Source organism: Odocoileus virginianus, chromosome 18 (genome assembly GCF_023699985.2).
Source record: "Odocoileus virginianus isolate 20LAN1187 ecotype Illinois chromosome 18, Ovbor_1.2, whole genome shotgun sequence".
Classification (NCBI taxonomy): Eukaryota; Metazoa; Chordata; class Mammalia; order Artiodactyla; family Cervidae; genus Odocoileus; species Odocoileus virginianus.
In genome coordinates, this window is record NC_069691.1 from 43,143,709 (window position 1) to 43,170,952 (window position 27,244).

At 35.9% G+C, this 27,244-nt stretch overlaps 1 long non-coding RNA gene across 2 annotated transcripts in view; it reads right to left on the reverse strand.

The window, feature by feature from the left end:
* LOC139039436 (uncharacterized) overlaps positions 1-27,244 on the reverse strand; it is a 561,922-nt gene that overhangs the window by 423,517 nt on the left and 111,161 nt on the right. The window contains exons 2-4 of one of the 2 annotated variants that reach the window (XR_011492700.1): positions 15,022-15,117; positions 12,968-13,063; positions 5,335-5,525 (exon numbers count right to left, since the gene is read on the reverse strand). This is a non-coding gene — a long non-coding RNA (uncharacterized lncRNA). Of the gene's footprint in view, positions 1-5,334; positions 5,526-12,967; positions 13,091-15,021; positions 15,118-27,244 lie in introns of both variants that reach the window. The other variant, XR_011492699.1, reaches the window with a different exon arrangement.

The following is a 27,244-nucleotide window of genomic DNA, read 5'->3' on the forward strand; positions in this document are numbered from 1 at the left end:
ATTACTGAAAATATAAAATCTAATCTAAAAAATGTCTCCATATTAATGAATTATGTAAGTAGACTATGTAATAGTTATTTACTGAAACATTCACTCAGTGGAATATATTGAATAAATAATGCAGAAAAACTGACCAAATCTAGTTAAACAACTATTGTATCATGGACTGTTCAATGAAAAAATATCTTTGCTCATAGATCTCAGAAACAACCCAGCGCAAAAACATAATTAGTGTTCCAATTGATGGCCCCACTGTTGCAGATAAATTAGCAATGCTAATTCAATTACTAAATCAGTAATGATTGTGGAAAATACCCATAAATGAACACTAATTTCAATTATTCATAAAAGATAGTTTTGATGTATATGCTGAATAATCTTCATTTTCTCACTCCTTACTGCCTATTCCGACGTGTTCTATGAAAAGTGACTTCAGTATAACTTCAGTAACTTCATGGGGAACTTTTTCACTGGGGATTTGAATATAAGAATTTCTCAGCATGTAGAGTTATATAGATATGGATGCTTTGAAGACATAAAAATGTCCATCATTAAAAAACAAAAAAAAAATTACATTATTTTATCAATAATATACTTGTGATATTAGTTACCTCTTACACTGAAGCCCACTATTCTAATACAGAGACATTTTCATAGAAAGAATTTATCTGCTTCTTAGAGCTCTAGCACTTTCAGAGTGAAACAGGTCCTTGGCTGACAATGGACACCTTCATTTTTCCTTAAATCCAGGAAGCCACATTTCCTTCATGGTGCAATTGTATAGAATTAACTATTTGACAATCTTCAGTTGAGTTTCATATCTGTGTACATTTAAGCCTGAAGTTGTGGCTACCTCTTTACTACTGATTAGTGTATGTCTATATTCTTCCCCTCTGTGTGTCTTGAGTTGAAAAGTGAACATTTCCATGACATTAATTGCCTGCAATTTCAGCACCATTCCAATATGACCCTTCCTAACATCTTGGTGATGCCCTGCTCTTCACATACATTTTCCATGTGATCATTATATTCACCTGCTAACAGGTGTATTTCTATGCCATGGCGTTGGCTGGATGCTGACATGCATGGTTAATTACTTTTCATGACAAATATGTGAGATGGACACTATTTTTCTGGTTCTAAAAGTGAGGAGATAGACACACAGGGATTCTCAGTGACATGTACAAGCTCACTGAGTCAGAAAAGAACAGAAGTGTGATGAACCAGAATTTCCAAACAGTAGCCGTGTGCTGTTTAATTGCATTCCCAATGGAGGGAATCTGATTTTACTAACTTAAGGAGACATTGTTTCCAACATTTATTTTAATAAATTAAAAACTTAGCTTCAAAAGATCCCATCACTTGAAATGATACTGTAAATGGAATTCTTGTTTCTAGACATTTGTTTTTATCTTTAAAAGAAGATAAACATTTAAAAAGGAGGTTGACACCTTAAACCAAAAAAATGGAATGTCTTTTTCCCCCCTTGCTAGTCTACTACTGCTTTATGGCAACTGTTTTTCTGAATATTTGCTTTATTAGGTCTTTTGTTTGACATTATTAACTCCCTAAAATTATAGACTCAAAACTCAGGCAGATTAAATTCAAGAGTCACTATATCCTGTCCAAGGGACTTTACTCAAGCTCTTTAACCTCTTGGTGTCTCAATTTTCTCATTTGGAAAACAGTGTTAAATATAGAGCCTGAAGTCCTATTTATTGGGTGGTAAAGAGAACTAATTAAGATAATGTATATAAAAACTTAGCACAGTGCTCAAAAGATACTAATAATGATGAAAGTGATAATACTTAGAATAATTGATCCTTCATTGGATGGGATTTGGGTGAACTTGTTTTCTGCAAATTGATCACTTTGCCTCACCAACTGTAACCCAAGGAATGTCACCCTGCAATCTCAGTCTCCCTCCCTCCCTCCCTTTCTCTGTCTTTCCCTCTGTCTGTCTCTGTCCCTCCCTTCTCCTCTTCTCTCACTCTTTCCCCCCTTCTCAGCTAATGAGTCCTATTATTACCCACGCAATACAAAAGTTAGCTGACTCTGAAATGTGTGAATCATAAGTGGAATTTTCTTTGTTAACTTCCATTTTGATAGATGAATCTCAGAAGATAATTCTTCATAGCCCCTAACTTTGATCAGGGTCTAGTGTAAAAAAAATAAAATACAAGGCCCTTTGTTAAAAAAACAGGAAAATATGGTTTTAAAGCTACTAAGTTATCAAACATCTTCCTTTTCTCTGCAATCAGTCCCCCTCTCCCTCTCCCTCCTGGTTTCCCTGGAGCAAAAATTATGCCTTTCTCCTTTTTGTGTCTACTACCACAACTCGGACTGTGCATAAAAGCATTTAGTTAAATAGGACATGATGGATGAAAACCAAATCCCTGAATCCATGGTCTCTGTGCTTCGGGGCCCCACCTGCAGCCAATAGCATCCTTCCTTAACGCACCAGCAGTAGTTCCCAAACAGTCACCCTTTCTCTAACTTTTCCCCACCACCGATCTATACACTGCCCCATTGCCTAACAACTTTGTGAAACGTATGTTCTGTTGTATTATATAAGATTGAAAAATGGTGTGACATCACATCAAGCTACTATATGCATTATCTTCCCTATAAAATCTTCTATTACACAGCATTTTTAGTAATAGGGTGGGTTTTTGTTTATTTGTCTCTTTGAATTTATTATTTTAGGTATTTAAACTTGTTATTCTCTCTTTTTGGAACATTATCCTGAGCCCATGCTCCCCTCATTTGATCCCACTTATCCAACTGACACAAATATTTTATTTTACAATGTAATTTACATAAATTTTCCTACCTCTCCTTTCAGTTTAGATAGCCCCTCCTACATGTCTCCATGACACGTCTCCTTGTTCTTTCATCTCCCTCATCACACTTTCATCACAAGTTCAAGGTCTTTCTTCTCTATCACTCTTCTGAGCTTCACAGGGACAAAGTCAAATTTTGTCCTATATGTCACAATTTTTCCGACCTCCAGCAAAACACCCCACATGGGTTTTGTTGTTGTTGTTCAGTTACTAAGTCATGTCCCACTCTTTGCGACGCCACGGACTGTAGCACGCCAGGCTTCCCTGCCCTTCACCATCTCCCAATGGGAAACCAGTCTTTAGGCTTGAAAAATTTACATTCTACAACCTGTGATGATCTTGATATATATGTGTGATGCATATTTGATTAGTATTTCTTTTGCCCTTGTGATAAATAAATTTATATCAGACATTAAGGATACCTGACTTCCCTGTTCTTATATATAAGTATAACCTTGGTGATTTCACATCTCAGGCAGTGGCTTTACACCACAAATAGAAATAAGAATAAGGAAAGGAAAAATGAGAGGTAACCAAAGAAATAATTTTCCTAATGATAATATTAATGGTAGTAGAGGTATTAACACTGTTTGGAAAAGGAACTTACATTTTTAAAGCATATACTATGTTATTCATTTTGCTAAGTGTTTTATGTATATTATATTTAATTTACAAGACATCCCTATAAAGAATATTCTATTATTTCCCTACTCTGTAGATAAGCAAATAGATTTAAAGGATTAAGATACCACCAGCCAACAGATCATTACTTATGGCTAATAAGGACACAGACTAAGATCTCTTTGCTTGAATATAAGGCCAACACATCAAAGCTGATTGGGAATAATGGCTCTAGGTCCAAATCCTAATTATCTGGGGCATGTATGTAGCTGCATTTTTGGCAAATAATTACTTCATTTGCTTTGTCTCCTTTGGATGCCTGCAGGCAAGTTAATGAAATGCCATTTCATACTGACTTCCTTTCCAAAAATTGGCTCAGTGAGGATCTATGACATGCACTCCAAATTGGATGGATAACAGTATCATTTTACACAAGAACACTTGGTATGTTTACAAATAACTGCCTATTATCAACCAAGAAAATAGCATCTTATCTCCACAAACCCACAGAAAACAGTTATATTCATCTAGATATAAGTGCTTTACATTAACACAAAGGCAATAGTTCTTTAAAAGTATCCCTAGATACATATTTTAAGTGACTGTCAATATCCCTGGTATCTTGTAGCTTCAATGCTGCACTTAGGTTCTAAGTCATTAAATAAAAGTAGAGATCAAATCATTATAATGAGATTTTTCTGATTTATTTCTTCAATAAAAACAAAGCCAAAAAACTAATCAAAATATCAAAACACTATCTTAGCTACAATACAAGAGGTGTCTTATATTTTTATATTTTCAGAAGTAATATAGCACTTGCTTTTGGCTAACAGCAATTTCTGAAATCTTGAATGCTAATGCATTTTTCTAAGATTTTTGAAGAATCACTTTCATCACTTGTATTGGTGAGTTTCAAAGCGTGGAAGAACAATTTTTAGTTTTCCCAAAGAAAACACAGTCACCATCATGCCAAATTATGAGAATGAGTGGCTCTAACTTTCACTTTCTTTGAAGGACTTGAAGATCATAGATGGGTCTGAACTGGGATCCTGCCCAGGATAAAAGGTTCTGCCCATTTCAGTACTGGCATAGAGGTTTTTAGGAAGTTAGACGGTTTTCAGGGATCCTCAAAAGGCATTGTTTTCAAATTAAAACTGTACCAAAGTGGTATTTATGCAGTTTTTTATTTTTCTTTCACATTTTTAAAAAAATTCTTAACATATACCAAGAAATGTGATAATTGCTTTAAATAGCTCTTTTAATTTTTCTCTTTCACAAGGACTACATGAGATAAAATAATTTGAGAGAATGGTGGGTAAGGGATTTACTATAAACTCTCTTTCTATGGCTGTGTGTCCCCTGCTTTTAGTGGTTAAGTCATTTCTTTCATCATTATGGTTGCTTTCGAAATTGGACTTGTGATACTTAGGGGTGTTATATTTCCTTCTTGAACTTCATGCATCTTGACTGGGGACACTGACCTGACCTGAAACCAATCTGTTCCCAATTGTTCATTCATTTGTTAACATAAATATCCATCACCAGGCATCCACTGACCATGATAACAGAGACATCCTGAGGTATATTGTTTCCAAACAGAACTAGCTGGGGTATCCAGCAGAATGTAATGAACTTCCTTTGGCTGTACGGAAGTATCTGATAGAAGCAAAGCCAGATCCCAACCAGCTAGGTCCAAATCACAGAAGCAGGTAGCCTGCCCTATTTTCAGAATAATGATAGTCTCAATGTGGTTCAGATATTTAGGAAAAAGTGGTAAAAAATGAGGCAGCACACTGAGCCATCATTATTGCAGCAGTGATACAGACAAAACAAAGATGCACAAGAAATAGAAACATTCCAGGAAACTTACCTGCAGAAAAGTGAACACTGGAAACTGTGGGGTGTGTTCAGTGCGAAGAGAGCCAGACCTCAGGCACAAAGTGACCAGAGATGGTGAGTCCTCAGTGAATCTATGAACCTGATTTCTGATGGACTCGGTCCATGCAGCTACTTGCTCAGGCCACAGAGTCACACGTGATGCTCCTGATAAGAAGCAAAAATCTGTGAAAGCAATGAAATTTCAGGAATTTTGTTCAAATTCAGAACAAAAGCTCTCACAAGATTCCTAAATAGAAAATAATAAATAAATATGTACATATTAATACATACATGAAAACAAACTTTCCATATATATATATATGTATAAATATGTGTGTGTGTGTGTGTGTGTGTGTATTGAGGAGAATAAAACTAAATCCAAATTTTAAAAAATGTTCTTCCAATACTCTTCATGTACACATTTTTAAAATCACTTCATAAGCAATTTTCTCATGAAATATTCTTTATGAAAACTTTCTTCATGACTGCAGATATATTCAATGGTTACACCATTAATACATACTTCTTGATTATGAATATTTTAATACATTCATAAGAATCTGCTTATAAGAATAACTATGACAGTGTTTTTGTTTTTAAAGAAATTAAAAACAAGGCATATACAGACTGGATAAACAAGGTCCTGCTAACACAGGGAGCTATATTCAATATCTTGTGATAAATCATAATGGATAAGAATATGAAAAAGAATACATATACATATATATGTATAACTGAGTCACTTTTTTGTACAGCAGATATTAACACAATATTGTACATCAAATATACTTCACTAATTTTTTAAAAAACAACCTATTTCTGAAGATAAACACTAGATGTGTTCATATTCATAAAAAACAAGGTTATATTTAAATTGTCCCTTTTAACTAGCCTAAAATAAAGAAACATTTATCTTCAGTAGGGAATGACAGAAAGGTTGACTGCACAGCTTGTTCAATTTGGTTCTACTTTCTAGAAACACTGACAATGGAAGGTTAATAAGCTCCCCTAGTGGTAGCCGGGGCATGCACACTAGAGAGGAGGAAGAATGAATTCTTGTTTCCATCCAATCTGTGTTTCTTTTCACTCTAATGCAACATGCCAAGTGCTCCTATTATAGTAATTTACTATAATATATATGCTGAGATGACCCTGACGCTGAGCAAAGCAAGGGATGTGTCTATTTCTCAAATAATTGAAAAACAGACACTGCAACATTTTCTTTAGAAATGGACCATTAGATTGTCTACACAGCGTGGTGACTAGTGGAATACTTAAGGAACAACGCCACCTGTATTTATATATTTCTGGACAGGTACAGCTGACGATATAAACTCATTTTATGGGACTGCTAAAACAGCTGCAGGAAAGAGATAAAGACATTTTATCATTTTAATTTGCTATCACCTAAACATAATGGCAGTGTAACAAAATTGCTTGGGATTATTGCAAATAATCTGTCATCAGAATTGATGGTATTTACCAAAGCTGTTTCACTAGCAAACTTAAGTCTATTCTTAGGTTTGAAAAATAAAAATCTACTTCACACCATATGAAAATGCCCTTGGTTCTACCTGTACTAATAAATAATAACAACATTAACTGCAACAAAACTGATTTGGGGTAAAGAACATTATTCTGCTGAAAAACAAGTAATTATCCTGAAAAGGTTTATCAAAAGAAAGTATATCCAGACTGTCTGACTTAATAGAATTACTACCTAAAATCACATTTATACCTAGGTTTTAAAAGTGTCTTAATTCTTATTCACTGAACTGCAACTATGTTTATGTAACTCTTTGCATTTGCTAAAAGCCAACAATCTTGATAAACTCAATGAAGAAATTTATTCCCAGAGCCTTATAATCAGTTCCAGCCAAACTGTTTTGATGTTGAATTTTGTACTGTACAAATACCATAAGGTCAAAGACAGACTATCTGTCATGATGGCAACATAAAAATTAGGATAACTCCATCAGGGCTTTACACTGGGTATAGGGTGGGGAGGTTGTTGGTTTCTCTTTTCTATTAAGAGAAGAATCTTTGCTGACCAAGACCAAAGGACCAAAGATACACCAGCCCTATTTTGTACCCATTTGAGCACCTGCAGCTCTCCTAGAAGAATATTCCCCCCACTCTTGCATTGCTTCTTCCTTGAAATACAAATATCACTATTGTTTGTATAATTCAGTTAAACATAGGTCATATCTGTTCTCACAGTCACAGAACTGAGACAGTTTTGGAGCAGAAGGGCAGCTGAAAATCACATTGTTGGGTATTATGTACCAGACACATCTCACGGACAGAGCGCTAATGTTGGAGGAAAGCTGGGAGTTGAGAACATTTTCCTCTGACTCCAAAACATCTCCATAATTATATTGTTGTTGTTTCTGTCAAATGTCAAGATAGGTTTGTAAGTAACCTGAAATCAGCGATAAGGTCTTAAATATTTCTGTGCATCCAGGACTACCTGCTCAATCATGCTTATAAAATCATTCATTAGAGATTTGTAAACTATAAGTTACAACTAAATGTTGCTTAAAAAAAAAAAAGACTTAAATAGACATTTCTCCAAACAAGATGTACAGATGGCCCACAGGCACCTGAAAAGATTTTCAACAGAGTTAATTATGAGAGAAATGCAAATCAAAAGTACAATGAGATATCATCTCACACCAGTCAGAACAGCCATCAGCAAAAAGTCTACAAATAATGAATTCTGGAGAAAAACAAACCCTCCTACACTGCTACTGGGAATGTAAATTTGTACAGCCACTTTGGAGAACAATATGGAAGTTCCTAAAGAAAGAAAAAAAAACCAAACAACTAAAAATAGAGTTATCATACAAGCCAGCAACCCCATTTCTAGGCATACACTCAGAGAAAATTAAAATCTGAAATGATATGTGCACCCCAGTCTTTGTAAAGCACTGTTTACCAGGACATGAAAGTGACCTAAATGTCCATCCACAGATGAATGGATAAAGATGAGGTATATATATACAATGTAATATTACTCAACCATTAAAAAGTATGAAATTATGCCCTTTGAAGCAACATAAATGGACCTAGAGATAATCATACTAAGTGAAAGAAATATCATCATACAGAGAAAAAAAATCATCATACAGAGAAAGAAAAATAGACATTTTTGGTTGTCACTATTTAGATTGGCTTCTCTCTATTTCTGTTGCATGACCATTATCTGAGGATTACCTCTGCTTGGATATTCACAGTTCCTTTTGTATTCCTCTTGGTTTGAATGCCTATTTTCTGAAGTCCATAGCTTCATCTTTCCTGTATTACTCTCTTGTTTTGATGGAGCCTATCTATCCTTCAATAGTTATGTCAAGTTCAAAAGTCAAGGCAATGTCAGAAGCCTTGGTTATTTTTCCGCTCAACAGGCCAGAACTTGATCACACTTCTCCAATCCAAACTGAGAGTCTCTCAACACATTAGAATTACTTGGGTACCAATTAATTCAGAATCTCTAGGTGTGGGACTCAGGGGTTGAAGTCTCTAAAACCCATTAGGTCCACGAATGACTGAAGCCACCAGAAATGGAAAAACTTCTTTCCTGATTCCTTTAAGAGAGGGTGGTCCTGCTGACACTTTTTAGATAATAAATTTTAATTATCATTCAAAAAAATAAATAAATAAAACCCATTAGGTGATTCCAAGCCTGACATACTGTTGTGATTAAGAACCACTGACCTATTTGCTTTTTTTAAGTTATTCATTGTTAATTGGAGAATAACTGCTTTACAACATTGTATTGGTTTCTGCCATATATCAACATGACTCGGTCACATATACATGTCACCTCCCTTTTTGAACCTCCCTCCCACCTCCCACCCCATCCCACCCTTCCAGGTGGTCACAGAGCACCATGCTAGAGCTCCTTGCATCACACAGCAAATTCTCACTGGCTATCTATTTTGCATATGGTAATACATATGTTTCAATTCCACTTTCTCTATTTATCCCAACCTATCCTTCCCTTACTGTGTCCACAAATCTATTTTCTATATCTGCATCTCCATTGCTGCCTTGCAAATAGGTTCACCAGTACCATCTTTCTAGAGTCCATATATTTGCATTAATATACGATATTTGTCTTTCTGACTTACTTCACTCTGTACAAGAGGCTCTAGGTTCATCCATCTCATTAGCACTGACTCAAATGTGTTCCTTTTACAGCTGAGAGACATTACTTTGCCAACAAAGGTCCATCTAGTCAAGGCTATGGTTATTCCAGTGGTCATGTATGGATGTGAGAGTTGGACTATAAAGAAAGCTGAGTGCCGAAGAATTGATGCTTTTGAACTGTGGTGTTGGAGAAGACTCTTGAGAGTCCCTTGGACTGCAAGGAGATCCAACAAGTCCATCCTAAAGGAGATCAGTCCTGGGTGTTCATTGGAAGGACTGATGCTGAAGCTGAAACTCCAATACTTTGGCCACTTCATGTGAAGAGTTGACTCATTGGAAAAGACTCTGATACTGGGAGGGATTGGGGGCAGGAGGAGAAGGGGACGACAGAGGATGAGATGACTGGATGGCATCACCAACTCGATGGACATGAGTTCGAGTAAACTCTAGGAGTTGGTGATGGACAGGGAGGCCTGGCCTGCTGCGATTCATGGGGTCGCAGAGTCGGACACGACTGAGCAACTGAACTGAACTGAACTGAATATTCCATTATATATATGTACCATAATTTATTTATCCATTCATCAATTTGCTTTTTAAATATTTTTAAATTTCTACCTATCACCACTAGGTCCAGAAACAGATGAATCTGCCTCTTCTTGCACATTTTTTTTTTTTTTATGCAGTGTAGGTCTGGAAGTGTCTGTTTCCCCCACTAATAATGTAGTGTTTGTTTTTGTAGAGTCTGATAGTTAGTCAACACTTTTCTGTTTTACATCTTCCAATATTGTTTTCTTGTTTTCTTCTTTGTTGGTCTTCCCCCTCCCATGTCCACAAGTCCATTCTCTCTGCCTGCACCTCTACTCCTGCCCTGCAAGTAGGTTCATGAATACCATTTTCTAGGTTCCATATATATGTGTTAATATGCTCATTTTTCATTTTCTGACTTGTTTCACCCTGTAATACAGGCTCTAGTGTCATTCACATCACTTCAACTGGCTTGATTTTGTTCCTTTTTATGGCTTAGTAATATTCCATGGTATATGTGTACCACATCTTCTTTACTCATTCATCTGTTGATGGACATCTAGGTTGATACCAAGTCCTGGCAATTGTTAATAGTGCTGCAATGAACATTGGGGTACATGTGTCTCTTTGAGCTATGGCTTTCTCAGGATAAATGCCCAGGAGTGGGATTGCTGGGTCATGTGATAACTCTATGTTTAGTTTTTTAAGGAATTTCCATACTGTTCTCCACAGTGGCTGTATCTGACTTCTTAATTATGTTGTTCAATTTTAACATGTTGAACATGTTAAAAATATTGTTCCGATCATTTACTGATATAGGCTGAGTTCTTTGGGAAAAAGACTCTGAAATCTGATATTTTAGCACAGGAAGATTTTTGAGGGTATTTTCAAGGACAACTCCATGGAGTAAAGGAAGCATGATTAGGGGAATGGAGAATCTGAACTGGGATTCTGTTGCAAGAATGGACTCAACCTAATCTACTAGGAGCTCTGGAGCTGCCCCACACTTCCAGGAAAGGGCTAGTTCTTTAAAACCACTTTATTACTCATTGGTTGCAGATTATCTCTGCAGAACCACCTAATAATTAATTAAATACAGACCCACTTGTACTTAATTTTTGTATATGGTGTAAAGGATGGATTTTTTTTTTCTTTTTTGGCTATGAGATTTCAGTTGTTTTGGCACCATTTGATTAAAAAAAAATCCTCCACTGAATTACCTTTGTACATTTTGTGGAACTCTATTTCTGTATAAGAGGGGAGCATATTTTTGGCCTATTCTGTTGTATATTCCATTGATATATTAGTCTGCTTTTACACTGATACCATTTTCTCTTGGTCAGTATGAAAGTGAGTGAAAGTGAAAGTTGCTCAGTCGTGTCCAACTCTTTGTAACCCCATGGACTGTCCATGGAATTCTCCAGACTAGAATACTGGAGTGGGTAGCCTTTCCCTTCTCCAGGGGGTCTTCCAAACCCAACGATCGAACCCAGGTCTCCCTCATTGCAGGCAGATTCTTTACCAACTGAGCTATGTGGGAAGCTCATATACTTGGTCAGTATAGGTTTATAATAAGTCTTGAAATCAGATAGCATTAGTTCCCCAACTCTGTTCTTCTTTGAAGCTATTTTGGCCATTTAGTAGTTTAGATTTTCTTAAAAAATTACTTTACATTTTAGAATAAGCTAAAATTCTACTGGAATTTATTTGCTAAGTCTCTACTGGAATTTATTTGCATTTTATAAATCAATTTGGAGAGAACTGACATCTTAGTAATTTTGGGTCATCATGTTCATGAACACAGTATGTCTCTATTTAGGTCTTCTTAATGCCTCTCAGTATGTGAAAATTTGTCATTTTCAGTGTACAAGTTTGTGACATTTTTTAAATTCAAGTTTGTGATTTTTTTGGCAGATTTATTCTTATGTATTTCATATATGTTGCCTCTACTTTTGTTGTTAGTATAGAAATATAACTTTTCATATTAATAACCCATCATAAAACATTGTTAAACATACTCATTAGCCTTTTTAAGAATCTATGAGATTTTCCATATAGATCATCATGTCTGCTGCAAAAGACATTTTTATTTGTTTTATTCCTTGCTTCATTCTATGAGCTAGCACTTTCAAACCATGTGGAGTAGAAGTAGCAAAAGTAGACATTCTTCATTTGCTTCTAATCTTAAAGTGAAAGCATTCAATTTGTCAGCATTAAAAATGTTAGTTGCACAGTTTGTTATTAAGATGCTTTTTAATTGGTTTGAGGAAAATCTCTTTCATGCTCAGTTTTCTGAGTGGTTTATTTAAAAAAAAGGTCTTGGATTTTGTCAAATGTTTTTCTGCATTTAGTGTGATAATCATATGGCTTTTCTTTTTAGCTATTTTTATGATAATTAATTATATTGATTAATTTTGAGATATGAAACCAACTGTATTTTTGTAATATATTTTCCTTGGTCATGATATAGTATCATTTGTATTTGTTATATTATTCTATTTGATGTACTAAAATATTCTTTCTGGAGTTTTTTGCATATGTGTTTATGATGGTAATTTGTCCATAGATTTCTTTTCTTAATCTGTAATGCTGGTCTTATTAAGTAATTTGGGAAAGGGTCCCTCTTCTTTAATTTTGCCTAAGAGTTGGCACAGAATTGGTATTTCTTCCTTAAGTATTTGGTAGAATTCACTACTGAAGATATCTGTGCAGAAATACTTTCCTTTCATGAAGATATTTACCTACAAATTCATTTTATTTAAGGATATAGGGCTATCTATTTCTTCTTGAATGAGCTTTGGCTATGATGGCCTTTCAAGGAATTTCAGCTGGGTTGATTCCCCAGCCCCTCATTTTAACCTGCCCTCAGTAATCCACCATAGCGTAGAACTTTTCTCAAGGCAGTAAACTTGGGCAGCTGTAATACAGTGTCCACTGTCCTTCATTACCTGATCTCGGTGTCATGAAAACTGGTATTTCATATGTTGGCTCTGCTTTTCTTTTGGTGGTATTGTTTCAGGTAGATAGGTAAACTCAATCCTTTGCTGCAAATGGGAAATTCACAATTAAATCTAAAATCTAAAAAAAACCCACAAACATTGATGGGCATATGACAAATCAAGTTAGTAACAGAATACAGATAGCAAATATTCAAGTATTCACTTAAAAAATTTTTCTATATGTTTGCTAATTTTCATATAAAATATTAAAGTTACCAAGTAAGATAACCAGAATTATATTAATCATATAAGCCAAACTGACAGAATTATTATTTATTCTTTCTACTAAAGTGTATGATATTTATCCTAATCTTAAAAAAGCCCATTATTTAAATTTGATAAAATTTATGCTAGCAAAACTTTTTTCTTCTATTTACTTTCATTTCATTTTGACCTACAGAATTCTTAGTGATAGTACTCATTTGCCTAGGTTTCAGAGTTTCAGTGAGTTTCATTAGAGTTTCAAAAATTATTGTAATGAATCTCAGATACAAAATGTAATTCAAAACATGGCAGTAAATGTAATGTTGCATGGAAGTTGGTTCCCACGCCAAGAGTCAAGTTCAAGTTTGCAGGGCTTAAATTAATGGAATCAACATTTGACCAATACTCCAAAGTAGGAAATTAGAGTCATCCTTGATTTTCTTATTTAGTCAACAACTACTATAGACTATAATTTACAAATAATACACAAAATCTGTTGTTTCACATCTATATCCATCAGAGATACCTTGACTTGGACTTTCATTGCCTCTTATCAGAGTGATTTCAATGGGATCTGAAATGTTCTCTCTGTTCTCTCTCAGGTAAATACAAGGTTTTTCATGGCTCCAGTCTTTTCATCTTGACGTTCTTTACTCAGTGCTTTGACGATCAGTTCAGTGTCATGGTATGGCAGTGCATCTGATCTGCTCACCAAGCCCATGAAGAGTTGGTTATTCTGGTCACCTGCACTTCCATACCAGCGCTGTTGCTATTCAGTCACTAAGTTGTGTCTCATTCTGTGACCCCCGGCAGCACACCAGGCTTCCTGTCTTTCACTACACCAATACAAATACCATAGCAATGAATACTCCTTCATTATAGTCCTTGTATTACTGTATTATTTATATTGTGATGATCTCTTCTGAAGGGCAACCATAAGGTTTATCACCTCTTTGAATTCAAAGGATTTGGTCAATGCACAGAGCAGGCAGGCAGTCAATCAATAATTGATTAACTGAATTGAATTCGGGCTGTCAGCAGTATTTTAAGTGTCTCAGTTCACCCAATTCAACAGGAGAACATGACTGGAACTGACATGCTTGCTACTGTCACTCACTTCCACCTCCACCCCAGGAGACACAGTGCAAAGCTGTGTGAAATTAAAAAAAAAAAATCACAGTCCAGAGGTTTCAGGTGTATGAACCATTTGATTATTTTCATCCCAACAACCTTATCAACATGGTTTATAACAAGGAAGCTATTCGGCCAAATGAAAAAGAATAGAAAAAAGAAATGTATTAGGGAATACTTTCAGGAATAGAAAACTGGAAGATATACTATGTCAGTTTTCTTGAAATATATTCTCCAGGCTCTCAGTGACTGAAAATACTAAGAATTTTGATAATTATACCAAAATATTTGCCATGGTTGCAACTCTCTGCAACCATGTTTATAAACATGTTTATAAACATCTCTGACACTAAAAGATTTTATCCAGTATATATGATTCTTTAGAAATATTGCTTTTTTAAACCAATTGCTACACCCCAAATGAAGACTTAGTCACTATGCATCTTTTACAGCATCAAAATATCATTAATATATTAAGGCTAAAAATTTATTTTTAAAGATAGTCTTTAAAATTACTTGTGCATTGTTCAAGTAGTTTATTCATATCTCAGATCCAACTTTGAAGCAGTTTTTTCACATAATACTATTTAATATGAATTTTAATTTCTTCCCTGTGTTAGTCACTCAGTTGTGTCTGACTCTTTGTGACCCCATGTACTGTAGCTTACCATGCTCCTCTGTCCATGGAATTCTCAGGCAAAAATACTGGAGAGGGTTGCCACTTCCAGGGGGTCTTCCTGACACAGGGCTTGAACCAAGGTCTCCTGCATCAAAGGCAGATTCTTTACCGCTTGAGATACTCGTTTTTTCCTATATAATTTCTTCCCTAGTTTCCATATAATCCCCTGAATGGCTGAACACAATCCAAGTTGACACCTTCTGTTGTTAGCCTTAGTTATTTGATTATGTAATGACATTACTTCATTCATATAATAAAGCTCCGATATTTTTTCTTTTAAAATTATTTGAATTTTTCCCTAAGAATATATTCTTACAAAATAATAATGACATCAAAGAATCAAAGAATATGATCATTTGCCTGGCTTCTGACTTTTTTTTCCAAGTATTTTGAAAAGAGCTGTGTTGATTTATTCTGACTTTAAAGAAGTTGAGCAGATCATGTTCCCAGGGCCCCCTCTCCTAATGCTCTACTAAAGAACAGAATCTTCGACTCCTGGTACATTCTGGACCACATCTATCTATAGATAAACTCACAGGAGACAAGAGCCTGAGAAGGCCTCCATGGCCACCATCACTCCCACCCCCACCCCCCATTTTGATGCTCATACCACCACTTTTGCAATAGGGCTGAAGTTCCATTACTGAAATTCTTCCTGGATGCAGGCAAGGAAAGTCTTAAGAGCCCTCTCCTGCAGCGTACCCCCTTCCTAGTCCTCTGACTAATGAGCCTTTTCAGCCTGTGACTATTCACAACTCCAGAAGATACGGATGTCTCAGCAAAGAGGTTCTTGTCGTTTTTCAGTCAATAAGTCATGTTCAACTCTTTGCCACCCCATCAACTGCAGCACACCAGGCTCCTCTGTCCTCCACTATCTTCTGGTATTTGCCCAAATTCATGTAAATTGAGTTGGTGATGTTATCTAAACATCTCATGCTCTATTACCCCCTTCTCCTTTTGCCTTCAATCTTCACCAGCAAAGAGGAATGGAAGACAAAATAAGTAAGTAATTACAATTTAAAACAAGTCTCCAAAATGTGATCCTTATTCAGGCTTTGGGATCTCCACCCAATCCACCTGCTCTTATTTAATTTTTAGAGATCTCCAAAAGTTGATTTATGGAGTTTGTCTAAAGTTTTAGATGCAGTCAATGGGAGAGATAGAATGGAGTGTACTAATTCCTTCTTTACTAGAAGTTGAACCTATGAATAAGTTTTTAATTGGGGAAATGTGAAAATGGATTTATCCTTTGTGTCACTAACTGATTTCAAAGTTAGTGGGCTGGTAACAACATATATCTGGTTTTGAGTTGGTTTGATCCAGTGATTATAAAATTTAACACCAATTCATTTCTTGCATATGTGTTATACTAAAATTATACCAGTTGGACAATTAACTCTATGTTAAATAGTGCAAGGTAAGAAATATACAAGCAGTTCCCCCCATCCCTAATGCAGGAGCCCCAATCTGGGGTCAGTAAACTTTTTTCTGTGAAGGGTCAGAAAGTAATTTAGGATTTGTGAGACATTTAGTCTCTTTTGCAACTATTCAGCTCTGTTGTAATATACAAGCAGTTGTAGGTAACACGCAGATGAATGGGCATGGCTACATTAGGCAACAAGCTGTTATTTGCCAACTCCTGGCTTAGAACATTGAACATCTTTGTGCCTTTTTATTGGTCCACTACTAAAGCTGTTACAGAAACTCTTCATTAACACTTCATGAAGATTCAGGAGTAAAATGTGCGTCTTTTGTTATTTTGAGGTAAGCAATGCCTGGCATGAAATTGGACCATTAGAGAAAGCATGGGTCCAGGTTCTGAGGTTTGTAGAAGTCAGTCACTAATTACTTCAACTTACATTTGCTTGATTATTTATGTGTATCCTTCCTGTTAATCAGGAATTAGATGGTCTAAATTAAGATTGCCAACAAAGGTCCATCTAGTCAAAGTTATGGTTTTTCCAGCAGTCATGTATGGAGAGTTGGACTATAAAGAAAGCTGAGTGCCGAAGAAATGATGCTCTTGAACTATGGTGTTGGAGAAGATTCTTGAGAGTCCCTTGGACTGCAAGGAGATCCAACCAGTCCATCCTAAAGGAAATCAGTCCTGAATATTCATTGGAAGTACTGATGCTGAAGCTGAAACACCAATACTTTGGCCTCCTGATGCAAAGAACTGACTCATTGGAAAGGACCCTGATGCTGGGAAAGATTGAAGGTGGGAAGAGAAGGGGACAATAGAGGATGAGATGGTTGGATGGCATCACCGACTCAGTGGACATGAGTTTGAGTAAACTCTGGGAGTTGTTGATGGACAGAGAGGCTTTGTATGTTGCAGTCCCTGGGGTCGCAAAGAGTTGGACACGACTGAGCAACTGAACTGAACTGAAATTAAGATTCTTATATATGAACCTATGTAATCTGGAAAGAAAAGACTTCCCAATTTCATTCCACAGGTTAAAGATCTAGAAAAATATTTCATCAGTTTCCCCATCCCTCTCCCCTCTGGCAACCACCTAGTTTTCTCTGTATCTATGAGTCCATTTCTGTTATGTTTCCCTTGCTTGTTTCTTAGATTTCACAAATGAGTGAGATCATATGATAACTGTTTTTCTCTGACTTATTCACTTAACATAATAAACTCTGGGTTCATCCATATTGTCATAAATGGCAAGACTGCATTTTTTATGGGTGAGCCATATGATGCGAAGAACTGACTCACTGGAAAAGACCCCAATGCTGGGAAAGGTTGAAGACAAAAGGAGAAGGGCAGCAACAGAGGACGAGATGGTTAGATAGCATCACCAACTCAATGGACGTGAATTTGAGCAAACTCCAGGAGACAGTGAAGGAAACTGGCATGCTGCAGTCTATGGGATCACAAAAAGTCAGACACTATTTAGTGACCGAACAACAAATATCCCATTATGTATATATTACATCTTTATTCATTCATCTCTTGGTGAACACTTAGTGTGCTTCCATATCTTGGTTATACAATAAATAGTGCTGCGATGAACATTGGGGTACATGTATCTTTTTTAACTAGTGTTTTTCAGTTATTCAGATAAAAAACAGAAGTGGAATAGCTGGACCATATGTTAATTCTAGTTTTAGTTTCTTGAGGAAACTTCCTACTGTGTTTCATAGCACCTGCACCAACTTACAATAGTGAACAGGTGTTCCCTTCTCTCTATATCTTCCCCAACACTTGTTTCTTATATTTTTGATAACAGCCATTCTGACAGGTATGATCAGTTTTTATTTTCAGTTTTGATTTAAATTTTCCTAATGATTAGTTAGGTTGAGCACTTTTTCATGTGCCTGCTGGTCACCTGTATCGCTTCTCTGGAAAAATTGCTATTCAGGTCATCTGCTCACTTTCAATAGAGCTTATTCTCTTTTTTGGAGGTTGAGCTATATGAGTTATGTGTATGTTTTCAATATCAGTCCCCGACGGTTATATCACTTGCAAACATCTCCCATTCAGTAGGTTGCCTGCTCAATTTATTTATGGATTCCATTTCCCTGAGGAAGATTTTGAGTCTTATGTAATTACATTGGCTTATTTTTGCTCAAGGAGACATATCCAAAAAAAAATATTGCTAAGATCCATGCCGAAAAGGTTACTGCTTATGTTTTCTTCTAGGAGTTTTATGGTTTCAGAAACTATTACTGTATGACAACTATAACTAAAAAAGTGATATAGGAAAATAGCACTTAAGTTGGTTTGAAAAAGAATTCCTGGATTTCAAGTCGAAGCATCACCTTACTAAAGACAGAATTTTCAGAGGTTAAAATACTTACAAGGATTTGGTAAGAAATTATTTAAGCTCCCATTCTTAATATAACATTTCAAACAAGAAACAAACTATATTTGGCCCTTTGACCATGAAAAATGAAAGTGTTAGTCACTCAGTCTTATCTGACTCTTTGTGACCCCATGGACTGTAGCCTGCCAGGCTCCTCTCTCCATGGGATTTCCCAGGCAAGAATACTGGAGTGGGTTGCCATTTCCTTCTCCAGGGAATCTTGCTGACCCAGGGATCAAACCCGGGTCTCCTGCATTGTGGACAGTTTCTTTACCATGTGAGCCACATAAGCCTTTCTTCTTTCCATGTGGAAACCAACTGTAAGATAGGAGTTTGAAATTATCCTCACAGAGTACTCAATTTTAGTTGACCTAAATTGAGGGGCTTCTTTATAAAGAAGAAAAGTGCTCTCAATTTTCCAAATTCACAATTCAAAATTATCTAGTTCTAATAACATCATGTTATTTACCATGTTCCTATCACTCATACTTCAGAAAACAGATATGACAGGACCAGAAAAAATTATAAAACAAAACATAAATTTTGGAGTAAGAAAGACCTCAACAAGATGAAATAAGCAGTTCCATAAAGCAATATATATCTTACTATAAAAATATAAGTGACAATTCATGTATCTAGATGGCAATTCATGCCATAAACTAAATCACCCCTCAAACACTCAGTAGACAGTTCCCTTTGAATAATCACAATTCAGAAGAAAAGAACCCATTATAAAATTGTGCCAAGCACTTAATAGGGGATTAATAAGAAACCTAACTGCGTGAAACATGAATGTAAAAATGTTCAAACAGAGGAGAGGGCTCTGTGAAAGGCAAGATTTGACTTAAAGGTATGTAGCATGAGAGCACCTGAAAGAAAATAAAGGGATCAGAATACCTCCTGAAGTGACGGAGGAGCTGGGCCCATTGTTTCGTTTCGCAGATTATAGTCATCCATTTTCTTGCCCCTGAAGTTATTTCAAATCATTATTTGCCACTCCTTAGAATAGCAAAATCACATACTCATTAAGCCTCACTTTCTTAAAAAAGATCTAAGAATATAAATGTAAGCCACACTGAGAAGCAGTTTACTGGCTATATAAAATTATAGGACACTGTAAGAGAATGGCAATTCAGTATTAAACTGATTTTTATGGAATTTAGAAAGATGGGAACGATAACCCTATATGCAAAACAGAAAAAGAGACACAGATGTATAGAACAGAATTTTGGACTCTGTGGGAGAAGGCGAGGGTGGGATGTTTCAAGAGAACAGCATCAAAACATGTATATTATCTAGGATGAAACCCCAGGCTGGATGCATGAGACAAGTGCTCGGGCCTAGTGCACATGGAAGACCCAGAGGAATCGGGTGGAGAGGGAGGTGGAAGGGGGGATCGGGATGGGGAATACAGGTAAATCCATGGCTGATTCATGTCAATGTATGACAAAAACCACTACAGTATTGTAAAGTAATTAGCCTCCAACTAATAAAAATAAATGAAAAATAAAATAAATGACTACAAAAGCAATATTAATTACCATGAGTGAGAAATCATATGATGCTGTCAATAATAATGGTGATAATAATATTAATAAAAATCTCATTGCAGGATAAAATATTACTACTCCATGCACAATACAGTCTTTTAGGACTGTCTTTTAGGGCTTTTAGGAGGGTGGAGAGAGTCTTATAGATTGACTTGCTCTGGGAACTTATTCATTTTTTAATTAATTTAGTTTTTATTGGCGTATAGCCAATTTACAATGCTTTATTAGATTCAGGTGTACAGCACAGTGATTCAATGTGTATATATTCTTTTGTATATATGTATATAATGGCAACCCACTCCAGTATTCTTGCCTGGGCAATCCCGTGGACGGAAAAGCCTGGTAGGCTATGGTCCATGGGGTCACAAAGAGTCGGACACGACTGAACGACTTCACTTCACTTCATATATTCTTCAGATTGTTTTCTCATGCAGGTTATTACAAGATATTGAGTATTTTTCCCTGTGCTGTACAATAGGACCTTGTTGTTTTCTACTTTATATATCATATCATGGATATGTTACTCCCATATTCCTAATTTATCCCTACCCCTCCTTTTCCCTTTGATAGCCAAGTTTGCTTTCTATCTCTGAGTCTGTTTCTGTTTTATAAATAAGTCTATTTGAATCATTTGTTCTTTCATAAAATTCCAGGTGTCACAATACGAATCATATTTCTTAAACTCATTCACCTTGTTATCATTTATGACATCCTCATTACAAGGACGAAATGGAGAAGATTCAGTCACTATACCTGTTAACCTCTCCCAAACGTCAAGGCATCCCTCACGCTTGTCTAATCGGGGCCCACTGAGAGGGAACCCTGCATAGATACAGGGCTTCAGGAATGAAGACCATGCCTAATCCCTCCTCTCTAACTTCATTTAATATGATTTGAGTATCAGGACAGATTTTCACTTTGTCTGGAGCAAACCTCACAAAGAGCTTTCTTTACAACTCTGGCAGTGTTCTTTGGTTCCTTTCTCATAACGTTTTAGGAAAATACCAATGTTCTTGAAACGATGTTGAGTGCTGGGAAATCTGCTATCATAAACTATTAGGGAAGAGTATGTCCAATGAGTCTCCATGTTCATTTAAATGTTGGTGCATTAATTATTGAAAAATTTAACTCTGGTTTTAATTTTTCTCATCTACAAAATGAGCATACTAATAATATCTATTTCATTGAGAATAGAATCTAAGAAGTATTAGAATAGGTTCAAGAACAGCTGAGGGAGTGATAAATTTGCCTTGGGAATATTGGATTAGGGGGTACAAGGGGTGAATATGAAGAATGTTTGATTCTTTGTCTGGATATGGGGAATGTTTGCTTCTTTGTTTGTTTCTGGGCCAGGAAACAATAGGGTTTTACACAATAGAGAAGAGTAAATGCAATACAGAGAGAAACACAGACTAATACACTAATACAGAGATAGAAAGGACATGGCTAATTCACTGTGGAAGAACATAGGGTTACAGGTCGTGATGCTTGAAAATTAATGTGGAGTACAATTGTGAATTGTTTCATACCCTTACTAATGAGTTTGAAATTTGTGGTTTCCATGGAACCCATAAAATATTTTCCACAAGCAGACTGATATGAATATACAGAGTTTTGTAATGACCTACACAAAAGCACCGCAGTTTTAGCAGAACAATGATGGAAATATGTCATTTGGCTCTGTTGAACTAAATCAGACCATACAAAAATCAATTCCAGATAGATTGTAGATCTAAATGTAAAGAGTAAATAAATTTTTTAGAGAAAAACATAAGATATATTTGGGTAGGCAAATATTTCTTACAGAGGCACAAAAGAATGCTTATTATAAGGGGAATTTTTGAAAAATAAGGCTATTAAAACTAAAAACTATTATTCACCAAAAACACTTATTCATGTCAATATATGGCCAAAACCATTACAATATTGTAATTAGCCTCCAATTAAAATAAATTAATACATTTTAAAAAAGAGAAGTTATAGAAAAAAAAATCTCCAATACTTATGTCTGAAAAAGTACATATATCCAAAAAATATAAAGAATTCTGCAAGTCAGTAAAATGCAGACAACTCAGTAGAAAGTAGGATAAAAGCATGCACATAAACAATACAGAAATTGTACTGAGAGATACACACAATAAAAACTGTGTACATATGTTCACCAAAAGACATGTCCAAGGATGTTTAGAGTATGCATATCAACCAAATGTTTATCAAAAGGGTAAATTCTCATGCACATATATAATAGAATGCTATGCAGCCATAAGAATAAACAGTTGCACCCATATATGTAATATGGGCACTTCTCATGAACATAACATGGAGTATGAGAAGTGTGATACAAAGAGCACAATTTACTTGATTCCACTTCTACAAAACACAGAGAAAAGTACCCTACAGTGTCGGAAGCCAACACGGCAGTTATCCTTGTGGGGACTGGCACGAGGACAGAGAGGAAGCAGGCTGAGGCTCCAAAGATGCTGGTGGTATTGTCTCTTGGTCTGCTGTTAGTTACATGTTGTGTCCACTTTGAAATTCATAAAATTGAATTTAGGATTTTTGTACTTCTCCATATGTCTACTTGAATAACAGTGACCAAAAAAGAAATCGGAATGACTTCTACTTCCACCTTTATGGCTAATTAAACTTTCTGAAAAAGCCTCCAATGCAAACACTAAGATAGTGGATAAAGTACAAAGATCATTTAAAACAGCATAGCTGAGTTCACAAGAAAGCAGTGGAAATATGCACAGAACAGATAAAAACAAGGAGGCAGCTGAAACCAGAGATGTATTATTTGATCTCTGCTGTCTGTGCTGACTTGAGGGCATGCATTTCCTAAGAATCCAAAATGTAGTGATTAAATTATCTTCAGGGTTCTCTGTGTGGGACGTGACTCTTATCTCCCCCTCCTGCTCACCTCTCCCCTTCTGTCTCTCTTTAATAGGACTTTGGGATAACAAAGTAGTTAAAACCAAACTGATGAATGCAAAGAATTCTCTATAAGAAACATGTGTGTGACTCTCAGTTGACTGCTTTCCTCATCCGAGTTTCTTCCAAATACATCGACAATTCCTTTGCTTTCCTTGTTTTCTGGTAGTGAATGATTTGGACTCAGTGATCTTCTGATTTATATTTAACCCATCAATTACATTCTTTCTCTCTAACACCATTTAAGGTACCTGATGACATTCTGTTTGAGAGACATCTCGTGTACATCTAATTCTGAAAGATAAAAATATTAAAATTTAAGAGTTCTACACTGGAACTCAGGAGAGAATGAAGCACCAGGCATGGGTCCAGTACTCCCACTAATTCTGGTATGCTGCTGCTGCTGCTAAGTCACTTCAGTCGTGTCTGACTCTGTGTGACCCCATAAATGGCAGCCCACTAGGCTCCCCCGTCCCTGGGATTCTCCAGGCAAGAGCACTGGAGTGGGTTGCCGTTTCCTTCTCCAATGCATGAGAGTGAAAAGTGAAAGTGAAGTCACTCAGTAGTGTCCAACTCTTAGCAACCCCATGGACTGCAGCCTACCAGGCTCCTCCGTCCATGGGATTTTCCAGGCAAGAGTACTGGAGTGGGGTGCCACTGCCTTCTCCAATTCTGGCATGACCTCAGGCTAGTTACCTGATCTGTTTCCGGCCTCATTACTTCATCTGTCAAATTCAGTGAGTGGACTCTGATTTTCTAGCCATTGTGCTGGAGGAAGAGCATCAACTTTAGAGTCAGGGACACTGAGAATCTGTCTCTGCTCTGAACCAGGTAAATAAATTAACATAATTATGCACTGAAACCCCAGGCAGCCCTTAAAGAGATGAAGTAGATCTGTATGCCTCAAATGGAAAGAAGATGAGGTATTATTATGTAATAAAGAGCAGAGCAATATGAATGGCATTTTACTTACTAAATATTACTATGAATAAAAAATATATCATCAATAAATTCCTGCAAGGAGCTATATAAATCAAGTTTGCTCCATGGATTTTAAAGAAGGAATTCAACTTTTTGGTGACTGAATAATTAACATGTGGATTATAACATGTCATACATGTTATAAATTATAAATGTAGTTAAAATTTCTTTCAATGGGCTGGTACAAAGTTGTAATTAAATAAAATTTAGTTTACTTTTCCAGAGCAAACTGTCTACAAAGCTACTGATTTGGGGAGTTAAAAAAAAAGCTAAGAGAAAGGGGGGAGCATGGGATGATGAATGGGGAGACGGAGATGGACATCTATTAACACACACTCCTGATGCTGTGTATAAAACAGATGACTAATGAGAACCTGCTGAATAGTTCAGGGAACGCTACTCAGTGCTTGACTTCACCTAAATGGGTTGGAAATCCAGAAAAGAGGGGATATATGTGCATGTGCAGGTGATTCACTTTGCCATGTAAAGCAACTAGACTAACATAAAAATTAATTTAAAAAAATAAAAGCCAAGAATGAAAATACTTGAAATTAGTAGATTATCTGACAGTATCATAGTAATTTCTTAAAAAGTCAAATGAACTTTACACTGAGATCTATTTCTTGAGGGTCGGGTAGAGCTTTGACGTGCAATCAAGCTCGATCAAGTAGAGTCTGAAATCGGACAGAGGAAAAGGGTAAAGGATTTAGCCAAATCCTTTTCTTTGGAAAAGAAGATCAAGACAGATTAGGTGATGAACAGGCTAGAGACAGAGCAGGATGAAGCAGGAGGCTGTTACGGCATCTTCTGGAGATGACAGAGACAGACAAGCAAACATCCTGGGTGGAAGGATACAGAAGCTACAAAAAGGAATTGTGAATTTCTAATAGAGGCTCTCTAAGTGATTGCAGTGATGACAGGGAAGCAGCAGCATTATGTAACCTAGTGTAAGGTTTTTAATCTAATTTTAAAGTCAATTTAGGGTATAAAATCCTAAAATTTTATACCTGCTGGATATAAAGCCATAAGGTGTACTGGAGAGAAAAAATTCTCAGATCTGAGTTCTACTGACCGCTGAGAAGCTATTTAATAGAACCCCATTTTTAGAGGTAAGCAGTCAATTTTCCTGGCTCTGAGACTGAATCAGATAAACACCCTGTGCTCTGAGGGACAAAACTGTGAGATGAACCTTATTTCTCTTAAGCGTCCCCTTGGCCAACAGCACACAAATAGTAGGTTGTCTTATTGAAGGACTCGTGTGTCAATGATGCTGTGACTTTTGTCTTTCGGCCTTTCATAAAACCAGTCATTTTAACTCTTTTAAAAGAATGTTCTTCTTTTCTCAGATTTATCAGTTCTCTAATAATCATCAGATTGTCATTAATTCCTATGATTTTTTTTTCTTTTTCTTCAACCCCAGTTGTTGTAGAGAAATACAGAGAACCTCTTCATGATGTTCAAGTAAGGAAGGCCTTCCTTAGTCTGACAGGAAATTAAATAACCACAAAAAGATGAAATATGGCAAATACAAATGGTGACATATCCCACACCACAACTAACTCCAAAACCCTCTATCAGTCAAAAACAATTTTTTTTCTAAACAGTCATTTCAGGAAAAACTAAATATCTTCAGAAATGGTAAAAGTCTTTACCAAAAAAAGATAGACAAAGGAAATGCCTCAGAAAGTTAGATTAAGAACAAGGCTGAAAAGCTCAGAAACAAAGTCATCAGAATATGTAAAAATTCTCTAAGAATTTAACTGAGATTCAAACTAAGGTGACAAATAATTTTTAATAATGTGAGAATTAAAATTAATTTACATTTTAAATGTAAAATTAAATGTAAATTAAAATGTATTAATGTAAAATTAAATGTAAATTAGAAATTTTACAATTTTTTAATAATGTGAGAATTAAAATTAAATTACATTTTTAAGCACAGTTAAAGGGTAATTGGTTAACACTATGTATCAAAAAGATGCAAATTATTTTAATCAGAATTAAACCTTAGATATCCTCAAGTCTAGCAAGGAGCAAATATGGGTCAGCATCAAATCTGCATGAGGAGGTAACACATTTACTGTAAGAAGTAAGGAAGAAGGAACAGAGTGAACCAATCAAAGACTAATCAGTTGGTGCATAAACTGTCCATGCTCATAAATCCCATCTTTCTCTAATTTTCCAGACTCCTTTGCAGTTCAGTTGGTGCATTGTGATTGAGTTCTAGCCTATGACCCATGGGCATAAATGATATATGCTATTTTGAAGCTTTATCTTGAAAAACCCGTTCAATCATTCATTTTCTATTTACATTGATCATTGAGATGACATGTTTATGAAAAAAAAATGAAAGGTGTTTGGATCTTTGAACTTGGGGAACAGCCCCTAAGTGAAGTCACCTGATCTGCATTGACGAGCTACTGCCAAGAATAAACATTTATTCTGTTAAGGCATTGGGATTTCAAGACTTATTTGAAATATTATAGGAAGACCTAGAACAATGCTTCTGAAATTTTGGAGAACATAAAAATTTTCTGAAGATCTTGTTAAAACATAGGTTTCTGGGTGACCTTCACAGAGATTCTGAAAAGTGAGAAAAGATATTTTGTATTTCTAAAAAACTTCTCGTTTTTGTTGATGCTGTTTGTTCAAAAAGTATATTGATCTAAATATCCTGAATGGGATACTAGTAGAATTAGATAATAAAGTCAGTGTGAAAGATGTCATTTCCTGAGACAGAAAGGAGCCTCAATCTTACATGTACAAGGATCTGAAGGTAGATGAGTGTGGAAGAATTATAATAGGCAAAGATTATGAATCAAGAATGATACTGAAAGTTTGACCCAGGAACCTTGAGATCAAATGGGAAGAAAGTCAGAATTTCCAGAGCAAGCTTGTGACACTAATCACTTCTAATTGACCCCCCAACATTTTAAGG